The following is a 17,695-nucleotide window of genomic DNA, read 5'->3' as shown; positions in this document are numbered from 1 at the left end:
GGTGGGTGGGGGGGATATTGTTTAGTTAATTTCTTGATCAAATTGTTGGATGGGAGAGGAGGGATATTTATTATCTTCTTTGTTATTGATGGAATTTAAGTACTTATTTTGTAACGAATGTATGTATAATTTATAGCACTTCAGTTTTGAAAATTAATAAAGATCTATAAAAAAATTTTTAATGTAAATGCCTTATTTCAAATGCAAGTGATAGATATTTGTTTCTGGACCCAGTCCAGTTGGAAGACTTTCTTAAGAATAAACCATTGCAGGTAGTTTCTTAATTTACCTTTACAAGTTTGGGAGGATGTTTAGTTGATATTTAAAAAGTGTGCCACATGTTTATTTGCCTGCCACATATTAAATATCTGGTTTAGTTATTTAGGCCTCCTTTTACAAAACTGCAATAGCAGTTTCTAGAGCGAGGAGCCGCTCTGAATGGCCCGTGCTGCTTCCGATGCTCATTGGGTTCCTATGAGCGTCGGGAGGAGCGCGGGCCATTCAGCGTGGCTCCCTGCGCTAGAAACTGCTTTCGCAGTTTCATAAAAGAGGGGGTTAGTTTCCTAGCGGCAGCACTAGCGGTCTGAATAATGTGGGCTAGATCACTGATATATTATTTTTGATGAGCATTATGCTATTGTTGAAATGGATATTCCTGTATGTTTATTTAAATTGTAACAAATGAATAAAGAAAGAAAGAAAAGAAAAAAAAAACTATTTCCTGGAATGCTTCCATTTTAGAGAGAATCACAAGGCTAAATAAATAAATTTTAAAAATCATCATCATTTTGATTAAGTACTCATGTATGGATCCTGTTACACTTACGGTCCCATTTTAGACAGGATGTAGAAGTTGGAATTCAGATGTCTGGAATCTGCTGATGTAGAGGCTGTTCCAAAATATAAGAGAAATGGATGTGTCTGGGTGGCATAAACACCCATTTTAGAAATAAAAAGGTGCAAATTATTATGAGCTGAAAACCAACACATAAACATGTTTGAGCCAGCATATCCATGTTTATCTTTGCTAGTTTAGAAATATAAATTCATTTAAACCCCCTTTTACTAAACCGCGATAGCGGCTATTAAGAAGATAACAATTGCCGCTGCTGGGTCAGACCAGTGGTCCATCGTGCCCAGCAATCCGCTCAGGGAGCCGCGATGAATGCTCTGTGCACTTAGCAGACATGAAAACATTTACTGCAAAGCATATTAAAGCATTTTGCAGTAAGCGACCTTTTTGCATGCACTAAGCATGTGTTATCTATATTTGGGAGGATTTTGGAGGGCCTCTGTCAAACATGGAAAATGGTCATGAACTAGTTAATGCATCCATAACACAGGAGCCCTTAGTGCCTCCTAAATAAGAATTGCTATACTGGGACAGACCGAAGGTCCATCAAGCCCAGTATCCTGCTTCCAACCCAGTGGTCAACCCAGGTCCCAAGTACCTAACTAGATCCCAAGTAGTAAAACAGATTTTATGCTGCTGTAGTGGATTTCCCCAAGCCATCTCAATAATGGCCTATGGACTTCCCTTTTAGGTTTATTCAGATCTTTTTTAAACCCCGCTAAGTTAACTGATTTCACCACATTCTCCTGCAACAAATTCCAGAGTTTAATTACATGTTGAATGAAGAAATATTTTCTTCAGTTTATTTTAAATCTACTACTTAGTAGCTTCATCGCTTGCCCCTAGTCCTAGGAGGTGGTAAATGTTTCTGTGTCAGTTTTTTTCAGATTATACATGCTAATGTGAACATTAGCATACAACCTGAAAAAAAATGAAAATACTCTGGAATGAGCTTAGTACATGGAAAAGTCCTGCATTAGCACACATCAAGCCCATTTCTTAAAGCCCTTTAAACATATCACTATGTTATCCTATAATATTGTATATTCAATGTATCACAGACTTTTATTTCCAATCTGCAATAATGTGTTGTGATGTCATCACACTTCACTATGTACCACGCCTAACATGACCATTTATTTATTTTCCTCAAAATGGGACAGGACCCCCTCCCGCAGATCCCCCCTCCCCCCTTGTTCAAAATAGGACTTATGGTCACATTAAATATAGTGCAAAATATAGACAGCAGATATAAATTCTCAAAACTGACATATTTTGATCACTAAATTGAAAATAAAATCATTTTTCCTACTTTTGTTGTTTGGCGATTTCATGAGTCTCTGGTTGCACTTAGTTCTGACTGTGCAGCCTTCTTTCTTTCATTTCTTTCTTTCTGTCTTTCTTTCTCTCTCCTTGCCCCCCCCCTTTCTTTCCTTCTTTCCCTGCCCCCCCAAGCCACCGCCGCTGCCGATTTCTCCAAGCCACCGATGCCAACGCAACAACAGGCCAGGAGCGTACAACGACTGCACAAGCCTTCCTCCCCGCCCTGATATGAAGGATAATGCTGATACATTTGTGTGTAAAAGATGCACTTGCAGAAGGCACAGGGAAGCATTAAAATGTTTCACTGGCTGGGGGAGGGTTAGGAGGTTAGAGGAGTTAAGGTTCATTTACCCTCCCTTTTTACAAAACCGCAGAAGCAGTATTTAGCACAGGCCAGTGCACTGATTGCTCTGCGCAGCTCATAGAAACTCTATGAGTGTCAGGAGCAGTGCATAGCATTTAGCGCATCAGCTGGCGCTAAAAACCGCTTTCGCAGTTTTGTAAAAAAAAAAAAAGGGGGGGTATTTTTTGTATTGATAGATATATTGTGCTGTGCTTTCGCTGTTTTGTGTTTCTGAATGCTAATAAGAAAGAAAGTTACAAAAAAAAAAAAAAAATTCACTACCACCATATTACAAGGACAAGAATATAAATCAGAAGATTCTAGTCACCTGCCTCCATTGCCAGCAGCAAATGTAGACAGCCAGATACCAGCATCCTTAGGTTGTAAGTCTTTGTTTCATTCTAAAAGTCTGTGAATGCCCTGGGCACTTAAGTCGCTTTGCAGTAGGGAGCTTGTGCTATTCCATCTGGTCAGCTGTTTATTTTATCATTCTATGTGTCTGTACTAGAAACTTTTCAATTCTGCTTTTACTTCTGTTTATACTTTGTCCTTGTAAATAAACCCATTTCTGTTTGTCATGTGTGCAGTGGCGTACTTAGCATATGTGACTCCTGGGGCCCATCATTTTTTTGACACACACCCCCATCTGTAAGAAAAACATGATTTTTAGTAACAATCCACACGTCACACAAGAGTGTACCTAGAAAAGACAGCATCTTACATACTGCAGTGAGCAGTACAACATCAGTACACCCACTGTAAAACTAAACAAGCCAGACTAGTACAGATCAATCCTGCACAGTCAATCCTAATAGAAAACCATGTCTTTCAAACACAGAAAACATCTTTCCCCTAGTATGGAATATGTAATCACAAACTAACCCCTCCCCCTTTTACAAAACTGGAGTGCGGATTTTAGCCACTGTGATAACAGCTCAGATGCTCATAGAATTCTGAGCGTTGGAGCTGTTACCACCATGACCAGCACTAAAAAATGCTCTACGGTTTTGTAAAAGGGGGGATAAAATAAAAATATGTAGACAAAGGTTAAATTGAACCACCAAGAAGCTGGACTCTGCATACAATGCAACACAACAGAAACAGCAATGCATCTCCCCTAAAGCAAAAAAATTAATAAATAGAATTTTTTTTTTCCTTGTCTTTCTGCTTTCCTCATCTTCTTGTCACTCTCTTCCTTTCATCCACTGTCTGCCCCTTCTATTTGGCATCTTCTCTCTTTCTATGCCCCTTCCAGAAACTGTATGCCGCCCCCTTCCATCTCTCCCTTCACCCCCATTGGACTGGCATCCATTTTCTTCCATTTCCTCCTCCAATGGTCTGGCATCTCTCTCCTCTCCTCTTCTTACTTTCCCTCCCCCACATCCCCCATGGTCTGGCATTTCACTCTCTCTTCTCCCTCCCCCCCCATTTCTATCAGCATCTGCCCCCTTTCTTTCTCTCCAACCCAATTCCATCCGGTATCCTTTCCCCTTATGTCTCTCTCCTTTTTTCCTGTACACCAATTCCACCAGCATCTGCCCCCTTTCTCTCCTCCACCACTCTTCCATAACACCCTCCCTCCTTTATCTCTCTTCACCACCCTTCTATGCTCCTTTCTCTCTCCCTCCAAACCAGAGAGGTCCTGCGATGATTGCGTCTTCTGCCTCTGCTCTGGAAGATGTAAGTGATGTCGGAGGGGGTGACCATCAGACGAAGGGAGTTGCGGCAAGGTCCCACGATGACTGCATCTGCTGGTCCACCCCCTCCAACGTCACTTACGTCTTCCAGAGCAGAGGCAGCAGATGCAGTCATAGAGGGACCTTCCTGCACATCCTGGACCTTCCTACGGCTGCTGACTCTGCTCCGGAATAAATACGGCAGCCGTGCTGAGGTGCAGGTCCCATTGTAGAGCAGCGCAAGAGGTTCCGAACCTGGCCTGCTATGCATCTCCCTAGGGCATGCACCCAGGGCAATCTGCCTCCCCCCCAACCCATCCTTGGTACGCCAATGCATGTGTGAATAATAAGAGTGAATTCTGAACTCCTTCTGAACTCTGGTCTCGTATCATTAGGTGTTTTCTTTTTCTAGATCTAATGCCATTCTTTATATGTCTTCGTCCTACACAGACCACTACTGATCAGCGTGATACTGCATCTCCATCATACATAGATGCTCCTATATTTGTTGTGCATACTGCTGTACATTGTGGAGTCGATTTTCAGCCCATGGTGCTCAGTGTTTTTTTCTGACTGTAGCCAGTGTTATGCCTAGCAATTCAATGCTGGGTGATGCCAGGTTCTGATGTTGAATTTCCAGGTTTGCATAGAGCAACCTAAAGTATAGCCGGTTAACTGATATTCAGCACTTAACCAGCTATGGGTCACCACATAAAGATAGGATTTTTTTTTTTTTTTTGCAGTCCTACTTCCCCCTTTAAGAAACCACGTTAGCCTTTTTTAACTTATCAGTAGAAAATAGTCAGCTGGAACTAGTGCCTCCTACTCACTGGCTACCAGTTAAATGGCAATCACACTTTAAGGTTTTGATTCTTATTTTTAAAGTTCTAAATGGGGTTGTTCTCCCCCCCACCTCCTCCTCTTTGGCTGCATTACTGAGAATTTATTGTTCACACACACACACCCGCCCCGGTGCAATCATCTGAAAAATTATTACTGGACGTTCCCTCCTTTAAACAAATGTGCTAAGTCTAGGATGTTTTATGTGGAAAGTGTTAAATTTTGGAATGTACTTCTAGAATTTTACAAAGATTCAAAAACACCACTCCAAAACAAAAGCACCACACAAGCCAAGAAAGCTAGCTTACTACTTAAGCGAAAGAAAAGCCTCAGACAAATGGAGAGGTGTACCCACACTCTTCCACCAAAGCATCATAGGCAAAAAACTTTCGCACAAGTTTAAAGTTAGCCGGTGGGAGCAAAACAATAGCCGAGAATGATTAATGGTAAAAACCACTGAACACAAACAGGCCAGGCCGACGATCGTTTCGTGGCCGGTAACCATTGCTTCAGGGCCTTAGCGCCAAATCCAGGCTATCCTAACTGCTGCACAATTTCATAAAGAGCCAGATTCTATAGATGGCGCTGGTCTGGTAGGACTAAAGGAAGAAAATTATGAGATAAGTCATAAGTTCTCCATATGGATTTGCAATTAACATCCACAGGGTGCCAACAAACAGGGATACATTTTTGTACAAAAACAGCTTTTATACCAGAGGATTAAAATGTAATCTGCCTTACTCACAATTTTTAGGACTTTGCCATTTATGCTCAAGATTTTGCAGAATAAGAAAAGCAATCGGAAGATATGATGAATAACTTTACTCACAAAGGATACCCAAGTTAATGTATTAATGAAGGTTACATGAAGGCAACAACTGCAGGAGAGATGTTCTCTTACAGGGCAGAATAAAGAATAAAGATCTTGATATTGGGTATAAATTGAGATTTTACTACTACTATTTTTATTATTACTACTATTTATTATTTCTATAGCGCTACCAGATGCACGCAGCGCTGTACATTAAACACACAAGAGATAGTCCTGACTCAAAAGAACTTACAATCTAATTATGAAAGACACACTGGACAAAAATGGTGAATCAATATATGCTGCTCATGTAGGAAAATACAAAGGGAAAGGAGATAGAGAGGTAGGGGCTACAGAGGGAATAACAAACAGATGTGGTGCTTTACAAATTGGTAGGGTTAAGACTTAAAACACAGTTTTGAAAAAGTGGGCCTTCAGCCTGGACTTGAATATCGCCAGAGACGAAGCCCAATGTACTGAGGCAGGCAGGTTGTTCCAGGCATATGGTGCAGTAAGGCAGAAGGGATGGAGTCGGGAGTTGCCTGTAGAGAAGGATACAGACATGAAAGACTTACCCAACGAATGGATTTCCCAGGGTAGAGTATAGGGAGAGATACTACATATGTCTGTAGAGCTCTATAAATAATTAATAGTAGTAGTAATAAGAGAGGAGAGATCGAGGAGCCGCAGAGTGAACATGAATACACTTGTAGGTCAGTAATAAGAGTTTAAACTGTATGATGAAGCGAACAGGGAGCTAATAAAGTAACTTGAGGTGGGGTAACATGAACATAATGACTTTGGTGGAATACAAACTCCTTCAAAATGTTTGGTGGAATACAAGCCATGCAGCAAAAGTTTGAACATATTGAAGGGGAGAGAGATGGTTTAGCAGAAGACCTGTGAGAAGCATGTTGCGAGAGGGGATAAGGGCGTGGATGAGACTCCAAGGTTGCAAGCCGACGAGAGTGTGTCATCTATTGAAATAGAGCACGGAGGAAGGGGAGAGGCAGGTTTAGGAGGAAAGATAAGGAGTTCCGTCTTGGCCTTGTTTAATTTAAGATGGCGACGAGACATCCAGGTAGCAATGTCAGACTGGCAGGCTGAGACTTGGGTCTGGACTCCTGTAGAAATTTTGGGCATAGAGAGGTATATTTGTGAGTCGTCAGCATAGAGATGGTACTGGAAGCCATGGTAAGATCTCATTTATTAGATAGAAAGGATAATTAGAATGAATTAGCTTATATTAGGAGGACATGCATGCTTTAAAAATAAGAGATTAACTATTGTTTATTCATGAGATAAGAATTTAAAAGGGAGATTAGTTCCATCTGCATTGCCAGATTTGCAAGTACTAGTTCATAAACCTAAAAGACATTACAGGATTGGGAATTGCCTATTATGTCCCACCCCCTATTCTAGAATTTATACCTCCTACAATGAATGAGGTTTAAAATTTGACACTTCTTAGACTGCAGCACCACATTATTTATGTAATGCAGTGCCCCTGTAATATATGGTTTATGTGGTAAAACAAAGAGAAAAATCAAGACAAGGATGATAGAACAGATAGGGCTATATTAACGGCACCATTAGTCAAACACTGTCTCCAGAAAGGCTGTATATTTAATGAATTAAGATTTTTTTGTTTTTAAAGTACTTGTTATTAACTAGAGAGGAAGCAAAACTAAGAAATGGAATTAAGAGAGGAACAACATTACATTTTAGAATAAAGGGGTCCTTCTAAGACAGGAGTAGGGAACTCCGGTCCTCGAGAGCCATATTCCAGTTGGGTTTTCAGGATTTCCCCAATGAATATGCATTGAAAGCAGTGCATACAAATAGATCTCATGCATATTCATTGGGGAAATCCTGAAAACTCGACTGGAATATGGCTCTCGAGGACCGGAGTTCCCTACCCCTGTTCTAAGACAATATAATGGATGCCTTAGCATTTAGTGCACGCTAAATTGGTTAGTGCACCTTAATAAAAGGACCCCTAAATACTATGGCGTCCTTTTATCAAGGCCTTAACATGGCATTACTTGGGTCATTCCCATGCATTAAGCCAGGCATCTCAAAGTCCCTCCTTGAGGGCCGCAATCCAGTCTGGTTTTCAGGATTTCCCCAATGAATATGCATGAGATCTATGTGCATGCACTGCTTTCAATGTATATTCATTGGAGAAATCCTGAAAACCCGACTGGATTGCGGCCCTCAAGGAGGGACTTTGAGATCCCTGCATTAAGCCCATTTTTACTACTGAGGTAAAAAGACTGATTTTTCTAGTTTCTTTATTAATTAACGGCCAATTTTGCCATCGTAGTGCATGAGCCCCTACCGCTGCCCCTTATATAAGCCAATGTCTCGCAAACTTTCCGGCAGGCAGCACACTAAATCCAGTGTCCCGGCCGGAAAGCACCCAGAAGTGCACAGACATCGACACAATGATATCATGTGCATACGTGACACAATCGTGTCGATATCTGCGCATGTGCGGAGGCCCATCTGGCTGCGACCCACTTCGGTGGAGGGATCTGGGAGGTGCAGGGAGAGGAGGAGAGACGCTGGTCAGGAGGAGAATCATCTATGCCGGCTGACTTCCTACAGGACGTGCCTCTCACCACGAGAAGCATGTCTTGTAGGCAGTCAGCCAGTGTGGATGACTCTCCTCCTCACCAGTGTGTCATGGCACACCTGAAATCTTAGGAGGCACAGTGGTGTGCCACGGCACACAGTTTGCGATACAATGATATAGGCAGCAAGGGTAAGATTCTATAAATGGCGCCTAAGTACACCTACATTTTAGGTGCTGCTCCGCACAGTTGTCAATGAACCGCTAGGCAGCTCTTGTAGAATCATGTCTAGCAGTGCCTAAGTGGACTTAGGAGTCGCTAGGCATTCTAAAGGTAGACCGGGTTTTACAGAACATGCCCACACAGAACATGCCCACTTTCTGCTGCAGTGCTAAAAAAGACATTTTATTTTTTAGTGCAGGGTTAACATGGGTATATCCCAAAATTACTGCAGGACATGTCGGTGTTCCCTGCAGTAAGATATTTTTTGCTCAGTAAGCACGCGTCAGTGCTTACTGCTGCTTTGTAAAACAACTCCTTTGGGTCTACTAGGTTTAAATTTGGACTTAGGGCCTGTTTTACAAGGCCGTGCGGCAACATCCACGAAGCCCTTTAAATCTCTATGGGCTTCGGTTGCAGTCGCTAGCATGGTTTTGTAAAACAGGCCCTTAGATTTTAGACCTGTTTTATGAACAGTGTATATATATAGGTCTCTTGTTTAAGGATCGTACTAGGGGTTTTTCTGCCTTGTTTTCTCCCTCTTTTCCCTTTTCTGTTTTTTCCTTTCTTCGCTTAGCTGCCTCTTCTTTTCCTCCCTCCCCCTTTCCCTTATTTGCTTCCCTTTCCTTTCGCCCCTTTATATCCCACAGAGTATACCCTCCCTTTTAATCTACTATTTCTGCTGTTGTCCTCAATACCCCTTAGAATACCCCTTATTTAATGCAGCAGTGCTGGTCTTCTTGTTTATGCTAATGGTGTCTTATATACCACTGTGTCTCCTACCGGATTCAAAGTGGTTTACAAAAGATTACAATAATTTACAAAGGGTGATTAAGAAGAAAAAATTACTGAAAATTATAAATAATATTGCTAAACATCATGGTGTGAGTCAAGACCATAGTTCAAAGAGAGAGGTTTTCAGTATTTGAGATATAATTAAGACGATTTGCCTATATCTGAATTTTTTAAACTTTATATTTTAACATCCAATACTTAATTAGTCCTCATCTCCGAGACTTAATTAATTTTATATCTCCCTACTTCATCTATCTCTTTTTATCTTTGCCCTCCCTAATGTGTTACCCTTACATGTTTCTTTTTCTTTAATTATTGTAGTTCATCCCCCTTTCCTTTTGTACCTGCATCGGATTTTTGTAAGTATACTGTATATTAATTTGTATTAAGTTATTATAGTGTTTCCCCCATTTTAAATTTGTAATACGCTTTGAAATACTGTACTTGACAATGTGTGTACATCAAATTTTAATAAAAACTTGAAAAACTTGAAACTTGTAGGTGTGTATACCTTATAATACAATGCAAGGATTTTCAGTGTAGGTATGTTATCCCAGTATATGCCATCGTTATGCAGCAACAGCATTTGTTTTCAATACAAAATTTTTTTTTTTTTTGAGAGGGAAGATTAGCCTTAGTGCAGTGTACTGAGCTCCTGGGGAACTGGGTTCACTTCCCATTGCAGCTCCTTGTGACCCTTAGGGGTCCTTTTATTTAGGTGTATTAGCTATTATAGCGCACGCTAAACACTAACGTGTCCATTATATCCTATGGACGTGTTAGCGTGTGCTAATATTTAGCGTGCGCTAAAATAGCTGGCGCGCCTTAGTAAAAGGAACCCTTAACCCTCTATCACCACAGCCACAAAAAGGCCGCCTTTTATCAAGCCACTCTAGGGGTTTTTTTATCGCTGACTGCTGCTATAAAAGCTTCGACGCCCATAGAATTCCTAGGAGCTTCTGAGCTTTTACTATAGCGGCCAGCAATAATAAACCCTAATGTGGCTTGATAAAGAGGGACCTTAGACTGTGAGTCCACTAGGAACAGAGAAAAAACCTGCACATAATGTGTACAGCACTGCTGCATACATCTAGACCAGTGGTCTCAAACTCGTGGCCCGGGGGCCACATGCGGCCCGCCAGGTACTATTTTGAGGCCCTCGGTATGTTTATCATAATCACAAAAGTAGAATAAAACAGTTTCTTGATCATATGTTTCTTTAGATATAAATTGCAATATTATTTATAAAGACTTAGCCAAAAGGAAAGATTTATAAACTATAAAGAATTTTACCTCATGCAAAATTGTCATTTCGTTAATAAGACATTAACTATTTTTTCTGAGGCCCTCCAAGTACCTCCAAATCCAAAATGTGGCCCTGCAAAGGGTTTGAGTTTGAGACCCCTAATCTAGAAGCACTATAGAAAAAAAATCAGTAATATATACAGTAATCCTTTTACATAGGTATACTGTTCCTGCTGTTGCTCACAATACCCTCTAGAGTACCCCCTAAGTATACCTTCACTGTGCAGCAGTGCTGCTGGCTTTTAATACAAGAGTTTTAATACAGGTATAATCCTTTTACAAAGGCATACTGTTTCAGCTGCTGTTCACAATACCCCTTCATACACTTGCTATAATTTTTTTAATGAAAAGCATAAAAAAAAAAATATCCTATACAGTATATAGAAAAATGGGGTGGATATTAAAAGCCTTTTAACTGGTTAATAATAATAATAAATTTTATTTTTGTATACCGCCATACCCTTGAGTTCTAGGCGGTTCACATCAAGAAAAGCTGAACAGTCAGCGAATCATATGAAGACGTGGAGGGGCATAATTTAAAAAAATGTCTAAGTCCCCTTTTCGCCTAAGGCCCTAAACGCTGAAAGTAGCAATAGGGAAAATGTCCATTCTCAAAAAAAAAACCGGCCAAAATGACATTTATTTTGAGAATAGCCTACCTCTACGTTTAGCAGTTTAATCGCTCAGACCACCACTACGTCTAACCGTAGAACACATTATCAACCAAAAAATTGCCCAAGTCCCTAACATTAAAAACAAGACCTTTTTGCAAAGGAGGGGCCAGTCCTTCGCCTAAAAGCTGGATTCTGTAACTGGTGTCTGTCAAAAACAACACCGGTTAAAGAATCCCCCCCCTCCACAACGACCGCAGCAGGAGAGGTGGCTCATCTCTCCTTTTGCGATCGCGATTCCCAACCCCCGAACTGCTGCGACCCGCGGCAGGAGAGATGCCCAATCTCTCCTGCCATGGATCGTGGCAGTTTGGGGGGTGGGGGATCACGATACACCCCCCCACCCCTGAACCCCGAAATAATACCGGCAGGAGGGAGCCCAACCCCTTCTGCCGAGATGCACCTGCGACCCACCGAAACAATACCGGCAGGAGGGAGCCCAACCCCTCCTGCCCACGGCGCACCTCCTACCCCCCTAAAATACAGGCAGGAGGGAGCCCAACCCCTCCAGCCTATGGTGCAGCCCCCACACCCCATAAAATAAAGGCAGGAGGGAGCCCAACTTTTCCTGCTGGGGGTGTACCCCCACCCCACTAAAATACCGGCAGGAGGGAGCCCAACTTCTTCTGCCGAGAAGCACCCGCGACCCCCCCAAAACAATACCAGTAGGAGGGAGCCCATCCATCCTGCTGAGATGCACTCATGACCCCCCCTAAAATAAAGGCAGGAAGGAGCCCAACCCCTCCTGCCCACGGCGCACACCCCAACCCCCTAAAATACAGGCAGGAGGGAACCCAACCCCTCCTGCCCACGGCACACCCCCACCGCGAACGGCCCCCTTGAACCCCTGATCTGCCACCCCAACTCCCCGATCACCCCCACCCTCGACACCTCCCTTCACTTATGGTAAGTTGGCTGGATGGACAGGTCCCAAGCCCGTCTGCCCGGCAGGCCCACCATCCTCCGAATGGTGGGCCTTAGGGCCTGATTGGGCCATGGGCCTAAGGCCCCAACCACAGGAGGGGCCTTAGGTGCCTGGGCAAACCGGAATTGGCCCAGTTGCCTTAGGCCCCTCTTGTGGGCAGGGCCTTAGGCACATGTTTTGGTTGTACTTGCTGTATGACTAAGTCTAGGTCAGCCCATCTCCCACCCTTTCTCCTCCTCTAAAAACGCCTTTTTTCGCTCTAGGCATTTAGAGGCAGGGGAAAGGCCTAAGCTGGTTTTAGATACATCTAAAACCAGCTTTGATTATCGGTACTTGTACGATGTGGCTTTTTGATCGTCCAAGTACCGATTTAGGCCACTTTTGGACGTTTTTCTTTTTTATTATGAGCCCCACAGCATATACAGTGCTAAATGATCAAGATATGAATTTATCAAACAAATAGGTTTTCAATACTTTTCTAAAAGAATGATAAGATTGAGCATGAGAAATTAAAGTACTCCACCAGGTGTTCATTTTAAATCATCTATGGTGAGCTATTCACTGATAGTCAGTGGTACTGATCACCAGTGGTGTAGCGAGGCTGGGAGATACCCGGGGAGGTGGCACCACCTCCCCCTTCTCCGCCCCCTGCCGTGTGTGTGCCTCATCCCTTCCCCGTACCTCTTTTTTTGCCAGCATGAGCATTATCTCAAACCTGCTGCCCGCGCCGGCCTTGACTCTCCCTCTAATGTCACTTCCTGGTTAGTTAGAGGCACGGGGGGTGGGGGAGGGGAGGGAAGGTGTGCATGTGGGGAAAAACTGGGTGGGGAGCGAGAGTTCAGATGCTGGCACCCCCACCAAGAAGGCGCTTGGGGCAGTCCCCCACCCCCCACTATGCCACTGCTGACCACTAAACTGAAAGCAGGCTATTTTATGGGCAGTCTAGGGGTGGAGTCGACACAGGCGGTTAAGTGCCAATATTCAGCACTTAATCCCCTAAATTAAGCTGCTAAATTGTTCTGGGTAAGACACAGTCCTATCTTTATGTAATGTCATTTAGGTGGTTAAGTACTAAAGCTTGTATTTAACCACATAAGAGATAGTTGGCTATATAAACCTGCGTATTCAATGCCAGTGCCTGCATATGACCTATCTTTGATTATTAGGGCATAAAGCTGATGGCAGCTAATAAAATCCAAAAGAAAACATTCATCACCACTGGCTGAATATTTACCCCAATGTTTCCATATTTCTTGTTTCTGCTCAAATATTCCCTAGTATACCTCCCCTAAAGCAGCAGTACTGTACATAAGACCTCATTCGTGCCATTTCTTCCTTCAATGTGAAAGTAAAGAAGGGTTCTCAAAATGTGTAAATACAAGGCTCTTAGTTTTGTTTGGAGGGGGGGTTTCTTTTTTCATTTTATTTAGTGTATACTGCAGAAAACACAGATGTGTGAATCCAGCAAATCCCTTTCCCCTACATCTTTGTTTCTTATTTCTTCTTCTTTTAGTGATGACATTCATAACTTTCAGAGCTCTGGTCGTTGCTCACAGTACCTCCTAAATTATCCCTTTCAGGAAGCCAAGACTGGTTTCAAATATACGCATGCGCTGGCTGGCTGCAGCGACCAGGAACGTGTGAGCTTGGTGAGTCCCTTAGATATCAATATATCTTTCTTTTCCTCCTTTTTTTTTAAGTTCTTTAAAAGGGCAGGATTTCTAAGTTTAAGAAAACAGGTCTTTTATTTTTGAATACAATCCATGCTGTTTTTAGTTTTGTTATTATGCTTAAGGTAAGAACCTGCACCCTTTCCTGGAAAATACTTATGTAGTATAGTGTGCATTATTTAATGTGCAGTCACATAAAACATTATTTGAAGTATTTTACTGCAGTTGTTTTGGCAGGTTTGTTTTTAACTAATTGAGAATTAAGAGTTTTAATTTTAGATACAGGGTTGTTGATAAGCTCTGGACAAACAAAAAAAATTACATCAGTTTATATATACGGATGTTTACATCATGTGTTCAATCATTCAGTCTAGAGCAGTGGTTCTCAACTTTTTTTTTTCAGTAGGGACACACATGATAGATTATTCTGTGCTATGCGACACACTGCATACATGACCCTCATGTACCTTTGGTCTGATACAGTATGGCAGCTCTTATGAATTAAATGTACACATTCTCTGCATCAACAAAAACCTTATCTTCCCTCAACAACAGGTGCAGATCAGATCAGAACTAGCACATTTTCTTATTTAGCTGGCATAAAAAAATTAACCCATTAACACTCGTTTGGAGGGGGGTGTACCCTGCAGCAACAATAAAAAAAGAAAATTGATTAATGCTGGCATTTGAGATGGTCGCACAGGGCAGCTCCAAGGGGCCTCTGTGGACTGGATGTCCTTCCTCCTCCTCCCATCCGAAGCCATACCCAATAATTTTTAAAATTCAAGGTAGTTACTGGCATGGCAGTGATTCAAAAGCGCTGCATGTGTTGTCCTTGGTGCTCCCTCTGCTGTGGCTGATTCCTATTTCCGGTTTAGCAGCCAAAGCAAAGAAAGGAGCATCAAGGAGGATGCTGGGAGTGCTATTGTATCACTGCCACACCAGCAACTCCCTTGGATTTCCAAGGTGAGGGGGAGGGCTTCAGATTGGGGTTGACAACGAAGGACATCCCACCTGCAGGGGTCCTGCCTGACCCACCCTAATCAATTTTTTTTTCTGCTACCAATGCTGGCCCCTTCCCTAAAAAGCCCCCAGAACTTCTACCAGGCCCCCTCCCCCAGTGTATTTATTTTTAAAAAATTTATACCGCCAAGAATCTCAGCGATTTCCAAAGTAACAAACATAGAAACATAAATATACACACAAACGAGCTCCCGGTGCAGGTGATCGAGGCAAACAGGGTGCAAGAATTTAAGAGCAAATGGGATGCCCATGTGGGATCCCTTAGAGCAGGGGTCTGCAACCTTTAAGACATAAAGAGCCACTTGGACCCGTTTTCGAAAAGAAAAAAAAACTTGGAGCCGCAAAACCATTATAAAACAAATCTAACACTGCATATATTGTTTCTTATCTTAATGCTATATACAGGATCATGCAGTTAGCTGCTCTCAATGCTCATAGGCTCCCTGCGCTAAAAAACGATATTGCGGTTTAGTAAAAGGGAGCCATAGTGCAAAATATAGACAGCAGATATAAATTCTCAAAACAGACACATTTTGATCACTAAATTGAAAATAAAATCATTTTTCCTACCTTTGCTGTTTGGTGATTTCATGAGTCTCTGGTTGCACTTTCTTCTTCTGACTGTGCATCCAATCTTTCTTCCTTTCTTTCAGCCTCCTGTATGTTTCCTCTCCTCCAGACCTCATTCTCTCCCCCAACTTTTTCTTTCTGTCTCCCTGTTCCCCCTTCTTTCTGTCTCTGTCTGCCCCCTTTCTTTCTTTCTCCGTGCCCTCCCCCAAGCCACTCGGTTTGCTGCCACCGCCATCGGGGAATAGCCCCCAAGCCACCGCCGTCCCAAGCTTTCCCTGCAGAAGCGTCGCGCTGACCAGCATTCCGCTCCCTGAAGTCAATTCTGACGTAGGAGAGGAAGTTCCGGGCCAACAAGGCATTTCTCCTCATTCCATCCAGCCTGAGCCCCATCTCTCCTTGATCCAGCATTTCCCTTCTGTGTTTGTCAGAATTACCATTCCACCTATTTTCCAGCATCACCCTTCTTTGTGTCCATCTCACTATATCTTCCTTTCTTTCAGCCTCCTGTATGTTTCCTCTCCTCCAGACCTCATTCTCTCCCCCAACTTTTTCTTTCTGTCTCCCTGTTCCCCCTGGCCCACGGGACTCCCACGGGGATGCCCCCCTGACCCACGGGACTCCCACGGGGACGCTCCCTGGCCCACGGGACTCCCATGGGGATGAAAACAGTCTACCTAAATTCTGGCGATGCAGGCATGCAGCTTACAAGTCCGGCGTCGCGGCGGGAAATAGCCATGCTGAGCAGTGAGCTCAGCACGTACACAGATGAAAGCCTTGCTTGCTGATTGGTCCGGCGGCACGGCGGGGCGGGGCCGCCGGACCAATCAGCAAGCAAGGCTTTCATCTGTGTACGTGCTGAGCTCACTGCTCAGCATGGCTATTTCCCGCCGTGACGCCGGACTTGTAAGCTGCATGCCTGCATGACACACTACCGGAGCCGCGGCAAAGGTGGAAAAGAGCCGCATGCGGCTCTGGAGCCGCGGGTTGCCGACCCCCGCCTTAGAGGGTTAAGCCAAGGGAACCTGTCACCAGGAGTGGGATCCCTAGGATAGTAGACTTGGGGGTGGGTCAGTAGAGTGGGCAGACCTGATGGGCTATGGCCCTTATCTGCCGTTATCTTCTATGTTTCTATGTTAAACTGGTACACAGTAATCCAAGATCGTCATACATATAGCTAACGACATAACAAAAGTACCCTTAAAAATACTTTCAGCAATTACTCATTCACAATAGTAAAGGGAGAACAGCACAATTTCAGAGAAATAATTGTCATACCATATCATAAATAAGCATTGACGAATAGCTTAGTTTTAAGCAGTTTTTTTAAAAATAGAATGTTCCACACATAATCTTATTTGACCTGATAAGTTCTCCTCAAACCTGATAAGTTCTCCACAAAAACATCCCAGCAATCGTATAGCCCTAATATTTAAATATAATATTTATATATAATATCTGAGTAATAACATCATAAATCTCTCCACTAGCAGGCACACTGTGAAATAATACAAAACCTGAAAAAAATCCTAGTTCAACATAAATGTAGCAAACTGACCCTCTCCCCCTTTTACTAGAGGTTTCTACCATGGCCTGGAGTACTAAATGCTTCAACGCTCATAGAATTCCTAGCATTTAGCACTCCAGGCTGTGGTAGAATCCTTTACCACGGCTTACTAAAAGAGGGTCTGAATTAGTATTAATTATAGCACTAGTTCCTCTGATTCACTACAATACAATATTACACGGGGTCCTAGAACACCAATATACCTGCTAATAGTAAATCAGAACAATTTATTGGAAATATTTATTGATTACATATATAAAAAATAAGATGAGTAAAAATTAGGCTGTAAGAAAAGTATTAGGTGGCCAGTGATGAAGAGCCATATAATTCTTCCTGCTATAAGATTTCATTTAGCTGTGGAGTGGTGGGTCTGAGGCCAAGAGATAAAATTAAAATTTAATATCCAGAACATTATTTATATTAGCATTTCCCAATGCTAACATATTCTACCTAATAGATTTAAAAAAATCACACTTTTTTTCTACCTTTGCTTTATGGGCATTTTATTTTTCCAAGCATGTTGGTCTCTAC

The 17,695-nt window shown here is 42.6% G+C and overlaps 1 protein-coding gene across 5 annotated transcripts in view; it reads left to right on the top strand.

The window, feature by feature from the left end:
* The first annotated feature begins 13,922 nt into the window (after positions 1-13,922).
* Positions 13,923-17,695, top strand: part of MBP (myelin basic protein) — a 461,835-nt gene continuing 458,062 nt past the window's right edge. For 4 of the 5 annotated variants that reach the window (XM_033934384.1, XM_033934382.1, XM_033934381.1 and 1 more), the window contains exon 1: positions 13,923-13,986. The gene's annotated coding sequence lies outside the window, so the exon portion shown is untranslated. The remainder of the gene's footprint in view (positions 13,987-17,695) is intronic. The other variant, XM_033934383.1, reaches the window with a different exon arrangement.

The sequence above is a fragment of the Geotrypetes seraphini genome, chromosome 2 (genome assembly GCF_902459505.1).
Source record: "Geotrypetes seraphini chromosome 2, aGeoSer1.1, whole genome shotgun sequence".
Lineage (NCBI taxonomy): Eukaryota > Metazoa > Chordata > Amphibia > Gymnophiona > Dermophiidae > Geotrypetes > Geotrypetes seraphini.
Note: the sequence above shows the minus strand (reverse complement) of the source record. Positions and strands in the feature narration are given on the sequence as shown.